This window comes from Boleophthalmus pectinirostris, unplaced genomic scaffold, assembly GCF_026225935.1.
Source record: "Boleophthalmus pectinirostris isolate CB_2022bp ecotype Guang Dong unplaced genomic scaffold, ASM2622593v1 HiC_scaffold_20, whole genome shotgun sequence".
Classification (NCBI taxonomy): domain Eukaryota; kingdom Metazoa; phylum Chordata; class Actinopteri; order Gobiiformes; family Gobiidae; genus Boleophthalmus; species Boleophthalmus pectinirostris.
The window spans coordinates 31,754,797-31,772,145 of record NW_026571153.1 but is presented as its reverse complement, the minus strand read 5'-3'; the positions used below and the strand labels follow the sequence as shown (position 1 = coordinate 31,772,145).

General features: G+C 39.1%; 1 pseudogene; it reads left to right on the top strand.

The window, feature by feature from the left end:
- The first annotated feature begins 2,934 nt into the window (after positions 1–2,934).
- Positions 2,935–3,051, top strand: LOC129409917 (5S ribosomal RNA; annotated as a pseudogene).
- The last annotated feature ends 14,298 nt before the right edge of the window (positions 3,052–17,349 follow it).

The window sequence follows — 17,349 nt, the reverse complement described above, 5'->3', positions numbered from 1 at the left end:
CGTATATGGACTAAACCAGCACTAAACCAGGACTACACCAGGACTACACCAGGACTGAACCAGGATTGAACCAGGTCTGAAGCAGGACTGAGCCAGGACTAAAGTAGGTCTAAACCAGGACTAAACCAGGTCTAAACCAGGTCTAAACCAGGTCTAAACCAGGTCTAAACCAGGACTAAACCAGGACTGAACCAGAATTTAACCAGGTCTAAACCAGGATTGAACAGAGGACTGAACCAGGGGGACTGAACCAGGAATGAACCAGGTCTAAACCAAGACTAAACCAGAGCTGAACCAGGACTAAACCAGGTCTAAACCAGGACTGAACCAGGACTAAACCAGGTCTAAACCAGGACTAAGAACCAGACATTCTGTGTTGGCAACGATTCCCGAGGATTTAAAGCCGGAACAAAGAGAATGTTTGGTGAATTTTATCAAGAGCAAAGACGTTATTGTCCTTCTTCCTACGGGATTTGGGAAAAGCTTAATATACCAGTTAGTCCTGTTAGTGCCGCATTGCATATGTCACAATCAAATAGCAGCGATTGGTTAAATAAAAAAAGTACCTGCCTACCGTCGAGCGAATGAATCCTAACGCTGTGAGGTCAGACGGTTTGTATAAAGTGAAACCGGCTGATGAATCAGGCTTCCTTAAATTATGACTGACACAAGAATGCACAACCTTACGTTCTCTTTTTACTATTATATTCATACAAAAGATTTAAACCCGGGTGTGTCCCAGTTTAGAATCTTGAAAATGTGGTCACCCTAACCTTGTCACATGTACTTTAAATTTGCGTTATATAACTTTTCTGGTAGAGGGCCCACAAATGACTTACCTTCATGGATATGTTAATGCTTTGGCTCCTGTACTCCAAAGTATGGCATAAAACTTTTCAGTCTCCATAGAAACAAGCATTAGACGCCACCAGGAAAGTTTACAGGTGATATCTGCGAAGAGTTAACTCCACTCACAGCAAGAGTGCATGTTTTTAAAGGTTGTATAGAGGATTTTTTAAGGAAAGTGAAATACAGTGACAGTCCTTTTTCAAATGTTGTGCATGTGTGACACCACCTTCCTCCTCCTCAGCTCCTCAGTAGAAACACCTCCTCCAGCCTCTTTACTCTAGAAATCATGCTTGTTTACATCCAGTGCGTGTTCAGAATTAGTTGAAGTGACCTGTCTAGAAATAATTTAGCGACCGGCGCGTCAGTTTTTAGACCCTTCGTCTGCTTCAGTCGCGTTTGTCTTCGCTCCTTATCTCCTTCTTTTCTTCTTTCAGGGACCTCAAAAACAGACTTTCTTTTGCGGCGAACTGGTCGTGGAATCTCGTCCGCCATCGCGACAAACTTTGTGCGAATTGCGACGAAGCGACAGTTTTAAAAAGCCTCTAAGAACCGCTGCATAAAGCAAAGTCAGTTACACTAGAAACGTAGGGAGTTTGATTGACAACCTAACAGCCAATAGATAAAGAGGTAGCCTCGTTATCTATTGGCTGATGTTTATCTGGTCTCACTATGTCCACAGTTGATTTTCATTCTTTTTTTTTTTTTTTGGTCATCATAATTACAAGGCTGCTGCGTCTCTGTAATACGGAAGCCGAGAGGGGTCACAATAAACGCAAACGCCGCAACAAATATAAATGCGACAACACAACAAAAAGCCACAACAAACCATAAAAAGCCACAAGGGAAATGACCATGGGACTCTATTTTAATTGTGGCTTTTTTTGGTGTGTTGTGGCTTTTTGTTGTGTTGTCGCATTTGTATTTGTTGCGGCGTTTGCGTTTGTTGTGACCCCTCTCGGCTTCCGTACTAATAATGGTATTTTAAACTTTCAATGACAATTTCAAACTAAAAAAAAAATAATCCTCCATACAACCTTTAAAGATAGTTTTTCACAATAAAAGCCCCCATCACTGAAGTGCACCTTTAAGCCGCTCATGTCACACGTCTTTAGTCAACCTCTCTTCTGTAAAGTCACGTTTTCTCCTGGGGAAAGACAGATTTTTGAACAGTTAAAGCGATGGAACAATGCGTGGCTCATTGTTGCCTGCGTCTGCGTTGGATCATACTGAAGTCATTTGCGTTTGGGGTCATGGCATTCGCGACTTGCTGCTCCAGGCGTGCTCCAGACGAGAGGGTTTTGATATAAAAGGCTCCCCTACAGTCTGACCTCCTCTGTGAACACACAAATTCTGCTTCTCCACTCGGGACTTGGCAGAGACTTCGCTTCAAAACCACAAAAAGCTCGTGAAATATCTGCAGGCTGAGAGTTTTTTTCCTCCTTTTTACAAATGATCCCAACCCAGAACTAATGGTGGCAGAAGTTCACAGTGGTTACGCATGGGTCTCGGAGAAGAGCTGCTTTTCATTTAAGTTTTGTTTAAGTTTTCAGGGCAGTTGTAGAAGCAAAAAGACTCCTTCTATTTTGGCTGCTGGAGTTTTGTACCATCAGGTTAAATACACAGTGGTAATGTAAAAGGGTTGGCATATTTTTACTCTTTTAAAACAGCGACAAATGCGACTCTACATCAAGATTTAGAGTGGTTTTGAGTAGAATTTTTATGGAAAATATGCACAATTTTTATTTTTTTGTGGGTGTCCTGCGCACACTGGTGTATGAATGTGTGTGTGAATGTGTGAGTGGGTGAGTGGTTCCTTGATGTAAAGTGCCTTGAAGGTGGAAAAGTGCTGTATAAAAATGTGACCATTTACCACTTACAAACAAAATACACTCACACATCAATCATAACATGAAATAGTGAATAGCAGCATGAGACAGTGAAACGTTTGCAGATTAAAGATGTAAGTGAGTTAAAAGCATGTGCAGTGATCCTGGAAAACACTCCAGGTGTAAAAGTCAACAGTTTTTTAAAGTCGATGGCGGTAAAAACGAACGTTTTAAGGTTTGTTGAAGTTGGTTCCAGTCATCTTGTGGCCATACCAGTTTGTCAAAGCCTGATCCCATCAGATCTCAGAAGCTAAACAAGGCCGGGCCTGGTTAGCACTTGGATGGGAGACACTGGGAAAATCAGGTGCCACAGGGGGCGCCAGTCATAAAAACTGTTGTTGTGTTCTTAGGCAAGACACTTCACCCACATTGCCTAGTATGAAAGTGGTGTTGGTGTGAGTGATGGTGGTCAGATTGGCAGCCTCTCTTCCAGGAGTCTGCCTCAGGGCAGCTGTGGCTACAGTAGTAGCTTAACACCACCGGGTCTGGAGTAAATGAATAATGCTCTGTAAAGCATCTTTGAGTGTCCAAAAAAGCACTATATAAAACTGATGCATTATTATTATTATTATATATATATATTTATTATTATTATTATTATTATTATTATTCTGTGATGCAACAGAAGCACAGAACAGACTCACCATTAGTACAATATCCCTCTGTCACAGAAAGAACACTCATATTCCACTGAGTCGTGTCATTTTTAAATCCGACAGAAGCTGACTGTGTCAGGACACAAAGAGCGAGCTGTTTTTTGAACACTTAGTTTATGCAAATTAGCCGTATGGTTTTAAGTTTTGTTTCTGTAAAACGTAAACAAAGCTGCATTAAACCCATTATTTCTCATTGTATATTGAAAGAACAGAAAGCTGAGTACAGGAAATGTGTGTAGAGCGGAGGCAGAGAGGACCAATCACAGTCCTTATTGTCTGCGTCGCTTCCCCTGCTGTCTGCGTCATTTCAGCGTGTAGTTAAAAAATTTCGGAGGAGCACATTGGTCAACTTAGATGCTCAGCGTAGGGTTCACGTCGACACAGACTCTCTGCGTTGTGACGCAGACGATTTGATGTGAACCATAAATCGGCCTTCACAGTACTTCAGTTGCATCCAAACTAACAGAAAAGTGGGAGGGAAATGTTCCAGTTTGTTCTTGTAAAATTCAGTACTGCATTTATCAACTGTTTAGTCCAAGTTTAGACCTGGTTTAGTCCAGGTTTACATCTGATTTAGTCCTAGTTTTTAAAATCATATATATTTTCAGGAGAAGCATTGAGTCTTCTCAAGTCACAGGCCTCAAGTCCGAGTCAAGTCCCAAGTCTTAGTCCATTTTATCAAGTCAAGAGGCAGAACAAACGCCCATGTTTACCCAAATTCACAATGTCACTTAATCCAGACCTTACATGCATTGCGTAACGTAAGTGACCGTAGCCTGTGGTGTATCAAAGCCAAAGTAAAGTGACCCTGTAGTCCAATTTCAGCACATTAAAATCCTTGTTCTGTCCCTAAACTCTCCTTGACTCCCCTTCACCCTCCTCGGCTACAGACAGAACCCAGACCTGCCAAGTCCTGACTCAAAACCATCCCACAAAATCGCACAAATTATTAGCAACGTGATGATTTTTAATGATGTATAGGGTTTCATTACCGAAAGAACGCCGCGTTATTTCTGAAAACCTTTGACCGATTTTGTATTTTTCTTACGTCCGTCTTCGCCCTGGCCTTCGCAGCACCTCCGTCTCAACTATGCCAGTAATGTGGAACTATTTATACGCTCCTGTCTCTTGCTCCCCGGCCTAAAATATTATTGTGTTTGGCTGTTTGGGATAGGCCCCGGACTGGCATTGCGTATTGACAAAGAGAGGAAAGAGCGGAGACGGATGGGCCAACGCCATCGTTAACAGACTTGTATTTGAGCTCATTTATACGTGCGAGATGTTTATTCTGTGTCAGGTCTACTTCTGGTGTTAAGTCCTTGTCGAATGGTGAATAAAATCAACAAATGTTTAAATGTAATGGAGATCTGAAAATTCTAATAAAAACACCTCCAGCTGGCCTAGTATGTTTCCAGGATTTTAAAACCAGAACGAACAATGTGGCTTTGTCCGCGGTGACGGTTCTTAAAGGTGGACCGTGGGACTTTTCCGGGGCGGGGTTCGTCACCTGCCTGTCGCCGTGGGGATGTTATTGCGCTGCCTGAAATGTTCCTGAGTCCTGGTTTAGACCTGGATTAGTCCTGGTTTAGATCTGATTTAGTCTTAGCTTAGGCCTGGTTTACGTTTGATTTAGTCCCAGTTTAGTCCTGGTTCGGCTCTGGTTTAGTCCTAGTTTAGACCTATTTTAGGCCTGGTTTAGTCTTGGTTTACATCTAATTTAGTCCTAGTTTAGTCCTGGTTCTGCTCTGGTTTAGTTCTAGATTAGACCTGGATTTGTCCAAGTTTAGACCTGGTTTAGTTCTGGTTTACGTCTGCTTTAGTCCTGGTTTAGACCTGGATTTGTCCTAGTTTAGACCTGTTTAGTTCTGGTTTACGTCTGCTTTAGTCCTGGTTTAGACCTGGATTTGTCCTAGTTTAGACCTGGTTTAGTCGCAGTTTAGACCTGATTTAGTCCTGGTTTAGTCCTAGTTTAGACCTGGTTTAGTCGTAGTTTAGACCTGAGTTTAGACCTGGTTTAGACCTGGTTTAGTCCAAGTTTAGACCTGGTTTAGTCCTGGTTTAGACCTGGTTTAGTTCTAATTCAGACCCTCTGCTCTGTTCCTCTGCTCTGACTCTTTCCTCATATATTCTCACCTTGCTCATGTCCAAACTTTCTCCCCGAAATCCACGAGCCTCTCCATCACCGTCCTGAAGCAAACATCTTGAGGTAATCCCAGTCGATCTGTCATTCCTACGTTTGAACATCTGATTTTTACATCCAAACTCAACCAGAATTCACTTAATGTACGATCACACCTGATGTCACACTGCAAATCTCTCAACCATTTAGAAATCATCACAGGAACACTCACAAAACCCGAGAATTTATACTTGGCAGCGACATCACGTTGGAGGCTGTTGTACGTGTATGTGTATGGTGGAATGGTCAGCAGTTTCCATGGTGACACAATCTACAAAAAATTTTAAAGGTGCATTGTGTAACGTTTCGGTTCACTGCAAATTTCTCTGATCTGGCCAAGATTTTAAAACTTATATCAGGTTATTCATCTTGTTTTTAGATTTGTTGTTTTAGACTTACTAGACCAGAGACTGCTTCATTCTGGTCTAGAGGTCGTTTATTTTAAGATAACTTGTCGAGTAAAATGTTCTTGCTGCATGGACAGATCATTTCACTACTTTTCTGATGGTCCAGGTACCATTTGTTCTTTTGAATTCCAGTTAAGAACAAAAAACAATTCAATTTTCGACCTCCAATTTCCAATATTTAATTAAAAATTATTTCAAATAACACCAATCAAAAAACAGTCAATTTTGATATTTTTTTCTCTCTGGTTTATATGAAGTTCTGCTTCTCAGCGCACCATGTGTGAATTCATTGAGTGTGTATACATGCACATCAGTAACACGGTTATTATCCATATCCCGGTTATGGGATGTATATTCGGAGTTTACATGTGCGCTGAGAAACCGGGACACTCATATCCCCGTGTACATGATCAAATGGAGTATCCTGGTTTCTTGACATAATCTTACAAATGCACAAGCACAAAAATTACTTAATCTGAATTAATAAATCGGGAAAAATACAAACCATGAGCTCCTTTAGCGTTGGAAGCTCTGGAGGTTGAATCAGCGGTGAGGAGCTGTGAGATATCCCACAATCCACTGCACAGATCAAACCCAATAGACTCTTCATTAAAATCTTCTGCATAACTAAACTCAACTTTACAACATATAAACCATAACCACTATAGAAACACATCAGCAGGTGTGATCATATAATTCAGCTTTGATCACATTTGTTTACGTTTTACAGAACCAAAATTTAAGACCACATGGCTAATTTGCATGAACTGTTGTGGATTTGCATAAACTCAGTGGATTATGTGTGTGGAGTTTTTTTGTGACAGAAGAGGTGCTGATGATGGTGAGTCTGTTCTGTGTGTATATCGTATAGGAGATGTTTCATGTTTTATCTTTTCAGTGATCATACATGTGCAGGTTTAGCGCAGCTCTTTATTTTATATTTATTTCACTCATGTAGGATCACTTTATTTATGTCGATCACTTTATTTATGTTGATCACTTTATTTATGTGATCACTTTATTCATGTCGGTCACTTTATTTATGTCGGTCACTTTATTTATATCGGTCACTTTATTTATGTTGATCACTTTATTCATGTCGACCACTTTATTCATGTCGGTCACTTTATTTATGTCGGTCACTTTATTTATGTCGGTCACTTTATTTATGTCGGTCACTTTATTCATGTCGGTCACTTTATTTATGTCGATCACTTTATTTATGTCGGTCACTTTATTCATGTCAGTCACTTTATTTATGTCAGTCACTTTATTTATGTCGGTCACTTTATTTATGTCGATCACTTTATTTATGTCGGTCACTTATTTATATCGGTCACTTTATTTATATCGGTCACTTTTTTATTCGGTCACTTTATTCATGTCAGTCACTTTATTTATGTCGATCACTTTATTTATGTCGGTCACTTTATTCATGTCAGTCACTTTATTTATGTCAGTCACTTTATTTATGTCGGTCACTTTATTCATGTCGGTCACTTTATTTATGTCGGTCACTTTATTTATGTTCGTCACTTTATTTATGTCGGTCACTTTATTTATGTCGGTCACTTTATTCATGTCGGTCACTTTATTCATGTCGGTCACTTTATTTATGTCGGTCACTTTATTCATGTCGGTCACTTTATTTATGTCGGTCACTTTATTAATGTCGCTACTGTTGCAGTGAAAAGACTAGAAAGTGTTTGTCTTTTGGACACATGCGCACTCAAATTTATGTTGCACTATTTAGGATACTGCGTTTACATGCCACAGTATCCCGGTTACTGTCGGCATATACCAGCTACAGTACCCCAGTTTCTCATAACCAGGATAGTGAAACCATACACATGCACCCGGATACTCAAAAAACCCGATCATAACCGGGATTCTGATGTGCATGTAAACACACTCAGTTTTTATTATAGATCCATGGTTGACACTATTTTTATTATAGTTCTATGGATTGTGGTGTAATTCGCCCGGCGTTGGCTCTGTCTTGGTGAATGTGGATTATGAATGTGAATGTGGGTGGATCATTTAAGTTCGTTTTTTTCTATTTCCTAAGAGGACGACTCAATTATACATTGAGTAATAATGTGTTTAATGCAGCTTTGACACATTTGTTTACGATTTACAGAAATGAAACGTAAAACCACATGGCTCATTTGCATAAACTATAAGCACTGAAAAAAAACAGCTCGAGTCGGTGCAGAACTATACTTCGCCTTTTACTCTGCAAGGCTCTGGACTACGGTAGCTATAACACTCCGATAATCCATCAAGCGGTGTGGCTTTGTAGTTTACCAAAGTCGTACTAAAACGTTTTGAGAGATTTTTGAACGCCACCACATAAAATCAGTTCGAGGTCAGTCAGCACAACCAGAATTAATACATAAGGCACAACAAATTACAAGGCGCACTGTTGATTTTTGAGAAAATTAAAGATTTTAAGTGCGCCTTATAGTACAAAAAATACTGTAATTCACCTTTAAAATCGGAATAAACCACTCACTTACTTCGGAATTCAGTTTAATTCTGAATAATAATTTTCATTAGGAATTAAGGTGTTAAGTGTTTACATGGTCTTTTTAAAGCAGATACATTTTTATTCAGAATTAAATTACTTTTATCCAGAATTAAGCTCTCATGTAAATGTGGCAAATGTGTTCAAATTAAGACTAACTTGAGTAACCGAGCTTCAGACAGAGATTTCGGTCAACATCAAACCCACACGGAATATTGACGATGTCTGCTGCGAAGTACCAATAGGAACATGCTGTCCAAATCTTTCAAATCCACAAATATTCCATAAAATTTCTGAAACTAATTACGCCGTTTCTCTTCACTTATTGCCAGTAGCTGTAGACAGACGTGCTGTGAGTTCTGCTGGTGCTGGAGTCTTTGGGGAGCAGCCCTGGCTTCGTGTCCAGGCCGTAAAGCTACAGTTCTTCTGTTTCTCTCTTTAGTCGAATCATTTGCAAAGACAAGCATTTATGAAGTGTTTATGGCCAAATCGCATAGAATCCAACAGGAAACTCACTCTGTTAATGGAGGGTCAAGTATACAGTTCTGTTTGTGTTTGAAGAGGGGGATTACGCTAAATTGTGAGCTTTCTACCGTGTGTCCCTCATTAAAAATATGCCCAAAGAGGTTTCAGATGTCATTCATGCATGTTTGAGTAATCTAGCGATCTCTTCCTGGTCCTATTCACACCATCTTTGTAGTAGCTGTAGGTAAGTCTGTACAAGTGTCACCCACGCTCCCACATGACAATTCTACATAAAAATACAAAAACATTATACAAATGTACAAAGCAACTTGACAAATTTGCAGTACCATATTTTTTGCACTAAAGTCACACTTTTTTTCATGGCTGCACTGCATATGGGCCCGGTCAAGCAGAAGTAAACATCAAGGCCAAAAATTCAAGTTAATGCATCTGATATAAAAATGTATTGAACAGATACATATGTACTCTAGTTTATGAAACTGTTGACCTTTTTTCTGTACCATTTTTGGTTCTAAAGTTCCATATGTTTTAAACAGACCATGTATGAAACATGGAACAAAAATTATTTCCCAAATTTCAAAGACCTGAAAATCATGTAAATAAATGGATGTATTTCATCATATCTTGTGTTATTCCATCTTTGAACTGTTGATGAAGGTACATGATTTTTCAAAAAAAAAAAAAAGTATTTAAAATGAAAAAAATTTGCTTGGAAGGACTGACATATTTTATAGAAATAGTTTCCTTTCATTTTGAAGTAATATTAAAGTATTTAGAAGAAAAAAGCAACAAATGATACTTGTTTGCACAATTTTCCCTCCGTTACTTTTCCCTCCGTTACCATGACCTTTCTTAATAAAAAATCTCATTACTAAAAAAGTCAGAGGTTTTTCAACCTAATCTTGTACCATATGGTAGAAAACTATATGAAGCAAATATTCAAACCAGTTTGTTAAGGATATGGAAGTGAGAACCAAGAGTTATCACTGTTTGGATTTATTGCCCAAAAAGTGCTGCATATTTCATTCCCTCCGTTACCGACATGAGTTTTTTAAATTTTTTTGTCAACAACTTGAAAGAATATCACAGGTTAAACTTGACCCTGTTGGAGTGTAACTCTTTCCTACATTCTGATACTTTACTTATTTCAATAGTTCCTCTAGTTTCTGAATAAGAGACATTTGAATGTCAAAAATCTGCCCGTTTCCCTCCGTTACCTCTTGACTGGACCCATATGTCTCTCTGTTCTGTCTGTATCATGTCAGTCGATTGCACCAACACTTCTGCACCACTGAACAATTTAACATTTAAACAAACTTATAAAGACGACTGAGAAGACTGAACACAAATGCCCCCAAAAAGAAAATCATATTTTGCAGATTACAAACTGCAAGTCCTGAAATCTGCAGCTGAAAACGGTTATCGAGCAGCAGAAAGAAAGTTTGGAGTGAGCTAGAGACTAGTGACACCGGGATGCATACGCACACACACACGCACATGCACATATGATTTACTGTTGACCTGTATTATTACTATTTAATTTGAGTATTGAAAATTAAAGGTTGTATAGATGATTTTTAAGGAAAGAGAAATACAGCGACAGTCCTTTTTCAAATGTGCATGCGTGACACCACCTCCCTCACTAGAAACACCTCCTCCCACCTCCTTGCTCTAGAAATCATGTTTACATCCAGTGCGCATTCAGAATTACCATTGAAGTGACCTGTCTAGAAATAATTTAGCGACCGACGCGTCAGTTGTTAGACTTAGTTTTTCGTCTGCTTCATTTGCGCCATCGCTGGAAGGAATCTCCCAAGAATCACCTCAGTTTGTCTTCGCTCCTTTTCCCCTTCTCTTCGTCTTCGTCAAAAACGGACTTTCTTTTGCGGCGAACTGGTCGTGGATTCTCGTCCGTCATCGCGACAAACTTTGTGCGAACTGCAAGGAAGCTCACAGTTTGAAAAAGCCTCCAAGAACCGCTGCGTAGACCATGTAATTCCCGCGCACCGGCGAGTCAGTTACACTAGAAACGTAGGGAGTTTGATTGACAACCTAACAGCCAATAGAAAATGAGGGTAGCCTCGTTTTCTATTGACTGATGTTTATCTGGCCTCACTACGTTCACAGTTGATAGATTTTCATTCTTTTTTTTTTTTTGGTCATCGTAATTACAAGGCTGCTGCGTCTCTGTAATGGTATTTTAAACTTTCATTGACAATTTGAAACTAAAAAAAAAATCCTCCATACAACCTTTAAGTGTGTGTTGGAGTTTTGCCTCAGCTCCCCACTCAAACTTGTTCTGTTCTGTTGTTTATGCTATAATTATCTGAAGAACTGTTCATATGTGACGTTAACAGTCTGTTGTTCTCTCTTCTGTTGTTATTACTAGAACTTGACTTTCTAGATGAAATGTCGGTACCTGGTCTCTGATTTTATAAAATAAGTTTCCCCAAAAAAGTGTGACTTATATTCCAGTGCGACTCATATGATTTTTCTTCTTCGTCATACATTTTTTGTCTGGTGGGACTTATAGTTCGAAAAATACAGTAGTTTCTTTAGTGGGACACACACCATTTGCTCTGAAGAGGGGGTGATTTAGTGCAGAGAGCAAAGGGAGATGAGAACTGAAATGTATTAAGCATACGTTGTTTTCAGTGAATACAGCATTTTCTAAAGAATAAAAAGTAACATGATGATCTAAATATGTTATGTGTTTGCAGTTAATACCCCGTAGAAGTCACATAGCTCCTCTTTAAAGTGCATGTGAGGTTTCCATGTTTTTAATTATGACTTGGTTTGGTGGATAGTACCTGTGGTCACTATTTATCATAGTTTTACATCAGTTAAGTGACAGTTTGTGGAAAAAAAGTTGAAAAGAAAAGTAGAAAAATACAGGAAGGGTTCTAAAAGGCATTAGCTCTGTCATCAACACGGAAAGTTCCATCCAAAATTATGCGCAAGGGAGACATTTTTCCAGCAGTTTAAACTTTCATTTAAAGGTCCTATATTTCACAAAACTGACTCTTGTGAGCTTTAAGCCGTCTTCTAATGTTGTTACCTCTTCAAAATCATATCTGGAGTTGTTTTCTTTCATTCACACGTTTGAGTAATTCTGCATTATGAGTCTGTCTACATCTCCAAAGCTCAAAATGCTCTATTACATTTTTTTTCAGTGTAAAGATCGTCAGGTCCAAGGCTGAAATGATCCAATTCAGGGGTCTCCAACCTTTTTACTCTCGTGAGCTGCCTTTACCAAACGAAAAAAGAAGTAAGAAAGTAAAGTTAGGCATGAAAATTATACATTTACCATTTTAACAGTCATTCTATTCATCAAATTTTATGAATTTTTGTTATTCAGCACAAAACTTATAATTCAGAAATTCTTTGGCGATCTACTTGGAAGGAGGTGGAGAGCTACTGGTGGCTCCCGAGCTACAGGTTGATGATTCTGGAGATGGTGTGTGGAGTTTAAAAACACAGTGGAGCACTTCCTCTATTGCTGTATTACTGCAACTCAGCCTAAATATGCATGGTTTGTGTTAAACATATGGAAGCTCAGAGCAAGCAAGAAGCAAAAAGAAAAAAAAAAACATAATTTGGGCTCTATTTTCTACAAAAAAAAAAGTGTATATGTATATATATATATATATATATATATATATATATATATATATATATGTGTATGTGTGTGTGTGTGTGTGTGTGTGTGTGTGTGTGTGTGTGTGTGTGTGTGTGTGTGTGTGTGTGTGTTTTTTTGTTTTTTTTAGATTTTTTTTTTTTTGTAGTTGTTTGTGCAAAAAAACTAAGATTTTTTTTTATTTTTTTTAAAGAAATGCATTATTTATTTATTTATTTTCAGAATAAATAGAAAATATAGCCAAAATGATGTGCCTCTTTTCTTTTTTCAAAATAAGACATTGTCATTTGTATTTTATTAGTCGTATAATAACTCAATTCTGACCCCGTTTACTGAAACAAATCCATGTATCACTGTATCGGAAACAATCTACGTCCTGGTTTAGTCCTGGTTCAGTTCTGGTTTAGTCCTGGTTTAGACCTGGTTCAGTTCTGGTTTAGTCCTGGTTCAGCTCTGGTTTAGACCTGGTTTTGTCCTGGTTTAGTCCTGGTTCAGTTTCTGGTTTAGTTGTCCTGGTTCAGTCTGGTTTAGTCTGGTTTAGTCTGGTTCAGTCTGGTTTAGTCTGGTTCAGTCATGGTTTAGTTACTAATATTGTAAGGTAACAGTTTACTTTGAAATGACAGTAAAAAGTCATAAATAACACATTACAGTTTTAAAGTAACTTGCCCAACATTGTTCATGACATATAAACTAAATAACTTAATAAAGGATTACTCAAACATGTGTGAATGAAACAAAAACACAACTCCAAGTCTGTTTTTGAGGAGGTAACATTATAACACGTCTTCAAGCTTACAAGAGTCCATTTGCGTAATATTGGACCTTTAACTCTCCCTTTGTGAAACAGGAACCTGCCCTGAACACTTCAGTGATCCAAAAACATTCAGGGACTTCGAGGCTGAACTCTAGGAAAAAATCGAGGAAATTCTAGGAAAATCTTCTGAATTTTATGAGTAAGGAATTCCTCAGACACACTCCAGATCTACTGAAGGATAATTAAAACAGTATCTGGTTGAGAGGCTGGCCCCCAAACACTCAACACTTCGTCTTCTGGCAATTAAAGTCCCTCCAGAGAGAGACACCAGACCGGATCAGGGTCCCATGTCCCTCTGTGAACTTTTAGCCTGCTTCTGATTTGAGCAGATAATTTATGTTCATTTCCCATCATTCCCTCCTCCTCTCGTACAGTTTGAACATGTGCTGAAATGAGAGACATACATTTGGATAAAACATAACATAAAACATAAAACTGATCATGAGTGTCGCAGTTTAAGACGCTCTATCTGATTTTTACCGTCTTAAAAGGTGAAAAATAGAACCCGTCCATAGGAAACAGTTTGTAGTGGTCCAAAGTTCTTTTTCACTTACCTTATGTATTCAGAGCGTAATAATTATTCACCACGATGAGTTTGTGAGTTTAAGAGTTTTCACAACTGCACTTCCTGATTATCCCCAATTATCCACTTTCTAATCGGAATGTAACGACATCCAAATCCCTCAATACGATATTTTCACTTTTGTTCTAACTAAGATATAAAAGTGCTCAATATCATCATTTCTTTATTTTTTTTCCTCTAGTTTTATTGGAAATAAAGGAATATAATAAGGTAAGTAAGTCTTTATTTATATAGCGCTTCTCACAGAAACTTTTGTCACAAAGACACTTTACACAGCGTTATTCAGCATTATTCATTCACTCTGTACCTGCTGGTGGTAAACTAATATTGTAGCCACAGCTGCCCTGGGGCGCACTGACAGAAGTCCGGCTGCCATGCCAATTGGCACCATCGGTCCCTCCGACCACCACCATCACTCACACACCACTTTCATACTAGGCAATGTGGGTGAAGTGTCTTGCCTAAGGACACAATGACAGTTATTGCCACTGGCGCCCCCCTGTGGCTCCTGAGTTTCCCAGTGTCTCCATCCAAGTACTGACCAGACCAGACCCTGCTGAGCTTCTGAGATCTGATGAGATCAGGATTTTACAAGCTGTTATGGTTTGTAAAATACAGATGAAGTTCACTGACTAAGCAGGTCATCTACAGTCCCCTTCTCCTTTTCTAAAAACAAAGTCACTGAACATGTACTACAAGAATGATCAAGCTTGAACAAAAAAAAGCGTGATAATAAAAATAAGAAAACTGTAATAACAAAATGAGAAAAACTATATTACCATATTTTTTAGACTATAAGTCGCACTTTTTTCATGGTTTCATGGTTTGGGTATTACAATCTTAACACTGGGAGCTGTGAGAGGTTCTAGTCTTGTGTGTCAGTTTCTGCTGCTCCTGTTCCTCCTGTACCACTGTCACTTCACTCTACTGCACATGTCTCCTGCAGAAAGAGCCTCTGTCCTGTCTGTATCATGTCAGTCGATCGCACCATTACTTCTGCACCACTGAAACAAACTTATAAAGACGACTGAGAAGACTGAACTCAAATGCCCCTTAAAAGAAAATCATATTTTGCCAATTGCAAGCTGCAAGTCGTGAAATCTGCAGCTGAAAACAGTAATCGAGCAGCAGAAAGAAAATTTGGTGTGAGTAACATGCAAGACCCGAATAATTCTAACTGGAACTGATGCTGAGTCTGACGACAGCGACACAGAAGAGGAAGCGGTGCTCTGTTTACCTCCAGAGGTCACAGAGTTGTTCAGAAGTGACACCGAGGATGAAGAATTGAATGGATTTAGTGATTTGGAGTGAGATGGAGAGTTTGGTAAACTTGTTCTGTTGTTTATGTTATAGTTTATCTGAAGAACTGTTCATATGTGACGTTAACAGTCTGTTGTTCTCTGTTCTGTTGTTGTTACTATATCTTGCCTTTCAACATGAAATATCGTTTCCTGGTCTCTGATTTTATAGAATAAATTTCCTCCAAAAAGTGTGTTTTTTTTTGTTTTTCATTAAACATTTTTTGCCTGGTGCGACTTACACTCCAGAGTCCCAAGAATACAGTAATATGGGCCTTTAAAGAATAAGAGCTCAGGATACATACAGTTCCTTTAACCGTAGTCAATTAAAATTTTCAACTAATTGTGTAATAGCTGTGGAAATACCCACTTTTACCACAGATCCCGCCAAAGCATTCAGTAAGAACATTGTGTGAAGTCGTCAAGGTTGAACTGCCAGTGCAATGTAATCTCAGTTATACAGTACATTTGTATAAGTAAGCTACTTAAAATCAACAATTGAGGAAATAAATGAGGTGTAAGATAGCTAAGAACTGCTAAAATACTAAGACACTTTTCTAATTGAAAATCAAAACACTGCAGTGATGACTGAAACAAAACATTTGGAATATTTTTGGATGGAAACGGCATCGCTCAGATTCCCGGTTTGGTCAGTTCAGCTCCAAATCAAACCAAACGAAAGACTTTTAGCAAATGATCAGACGGCGAGCGGAGAGGAGAGGAGAGCGGCTTTGGGAGCTCTTCTGGTCTGGAGCAATGCGGAGGGTCCGAGTCTGGGATCTGAACCGGACCAAAGACCAGGTCCGAGTCCAAGATGGCGAGGTCCAAATGGAAAAAGAACAGTCAGTCGCCGAGGAGGGGACAAGACCAGACTACGGGTATAAATGTGTCTGGGTTTGATGAAAGTTCAGGGTCATTTTCAACGTTTTGGGGAAATTTAAATCAGAACAAAACACTAAATCTGAATTAACTAAACACACTATCTCCACATCCTGGCTCCAGTTCTCTCTCTCCATCTGTCTCTAGCCTGTCGCTCTCTTTTTCTCTCTCTATCTCTCTTTCTCTATTCCTGCCTGTCTCTCACTTTCTCTCTTTTTCTCTCTCTCTGTCTCCATTTCTATCTCTCTATATCTCTGTCTTTATCTCTCTATTTCTATCCTTGTCTTTCTCTTTTTCTCTCTCTCTACCTCTATCCCTGCCTGTCTCACTTTCATTATTTCTCTCTCTCTGTCTGTCTCTCTCTATCCACATATCTATCGCCCTTTCTCTTTATATAAATCTAATGAATTATTATAACTTTCTCTCTCACTACTACTCACTCTTTTTCTTCTCTCTATCTTTCTCTCTCTCGTGCTCTCTCTGTCTGTCGCTCTCTCTCTCTCTATCTCCTTTTCTTCTTTCTGCTTTTGATCTCTGTCTTTCTCTATATCTCTTAGGCTGCGTTCACACCGCAGCCTGAAGTGACCCAAATCAGATTTTTTGGCTTCTGTGTGACCTGTATCTGATCTTTTAATGACAGTCTGAACGACACAGGTCCAATTTTTTCAAATGTGACCCAGGACACTTGGATATGTGCTCCTGAAACTGATACATATCTGATCTTTTGACATGTGACTTCAGTGTGAACGGTCAAAGCTCATTCATTCGACCTACACGTTATCAACAAGACACAAACGTCACTATTCTGCGCTGAAGTTGGTGAAAATTGTTAATGAACTCCGTCTACATCTGCGCATCCACACTTTCCTTTCAACAGACGTCGCTGCTGCTGTCCCACAAAACACCACGGCCAAAAACCTCGTCCTTCTCCTTCTCAATCTCCTCCTTAAAACAAGTAAGTTGTTCATGTTCTGGCTCCGGTACGAGAGGAACTTTAAAATCTCCAGGTGCTCAATGCTGCGTCCATGTTTGGACAACTTCTGTAAACACAGAGACGCTCGCTGCGGTTGACGTCGTCGTGTCTCCAGTGTCACATGCAGGACACTTTACTGTTCACACTGGAGTCACATACAAGTCGCATTTAATTG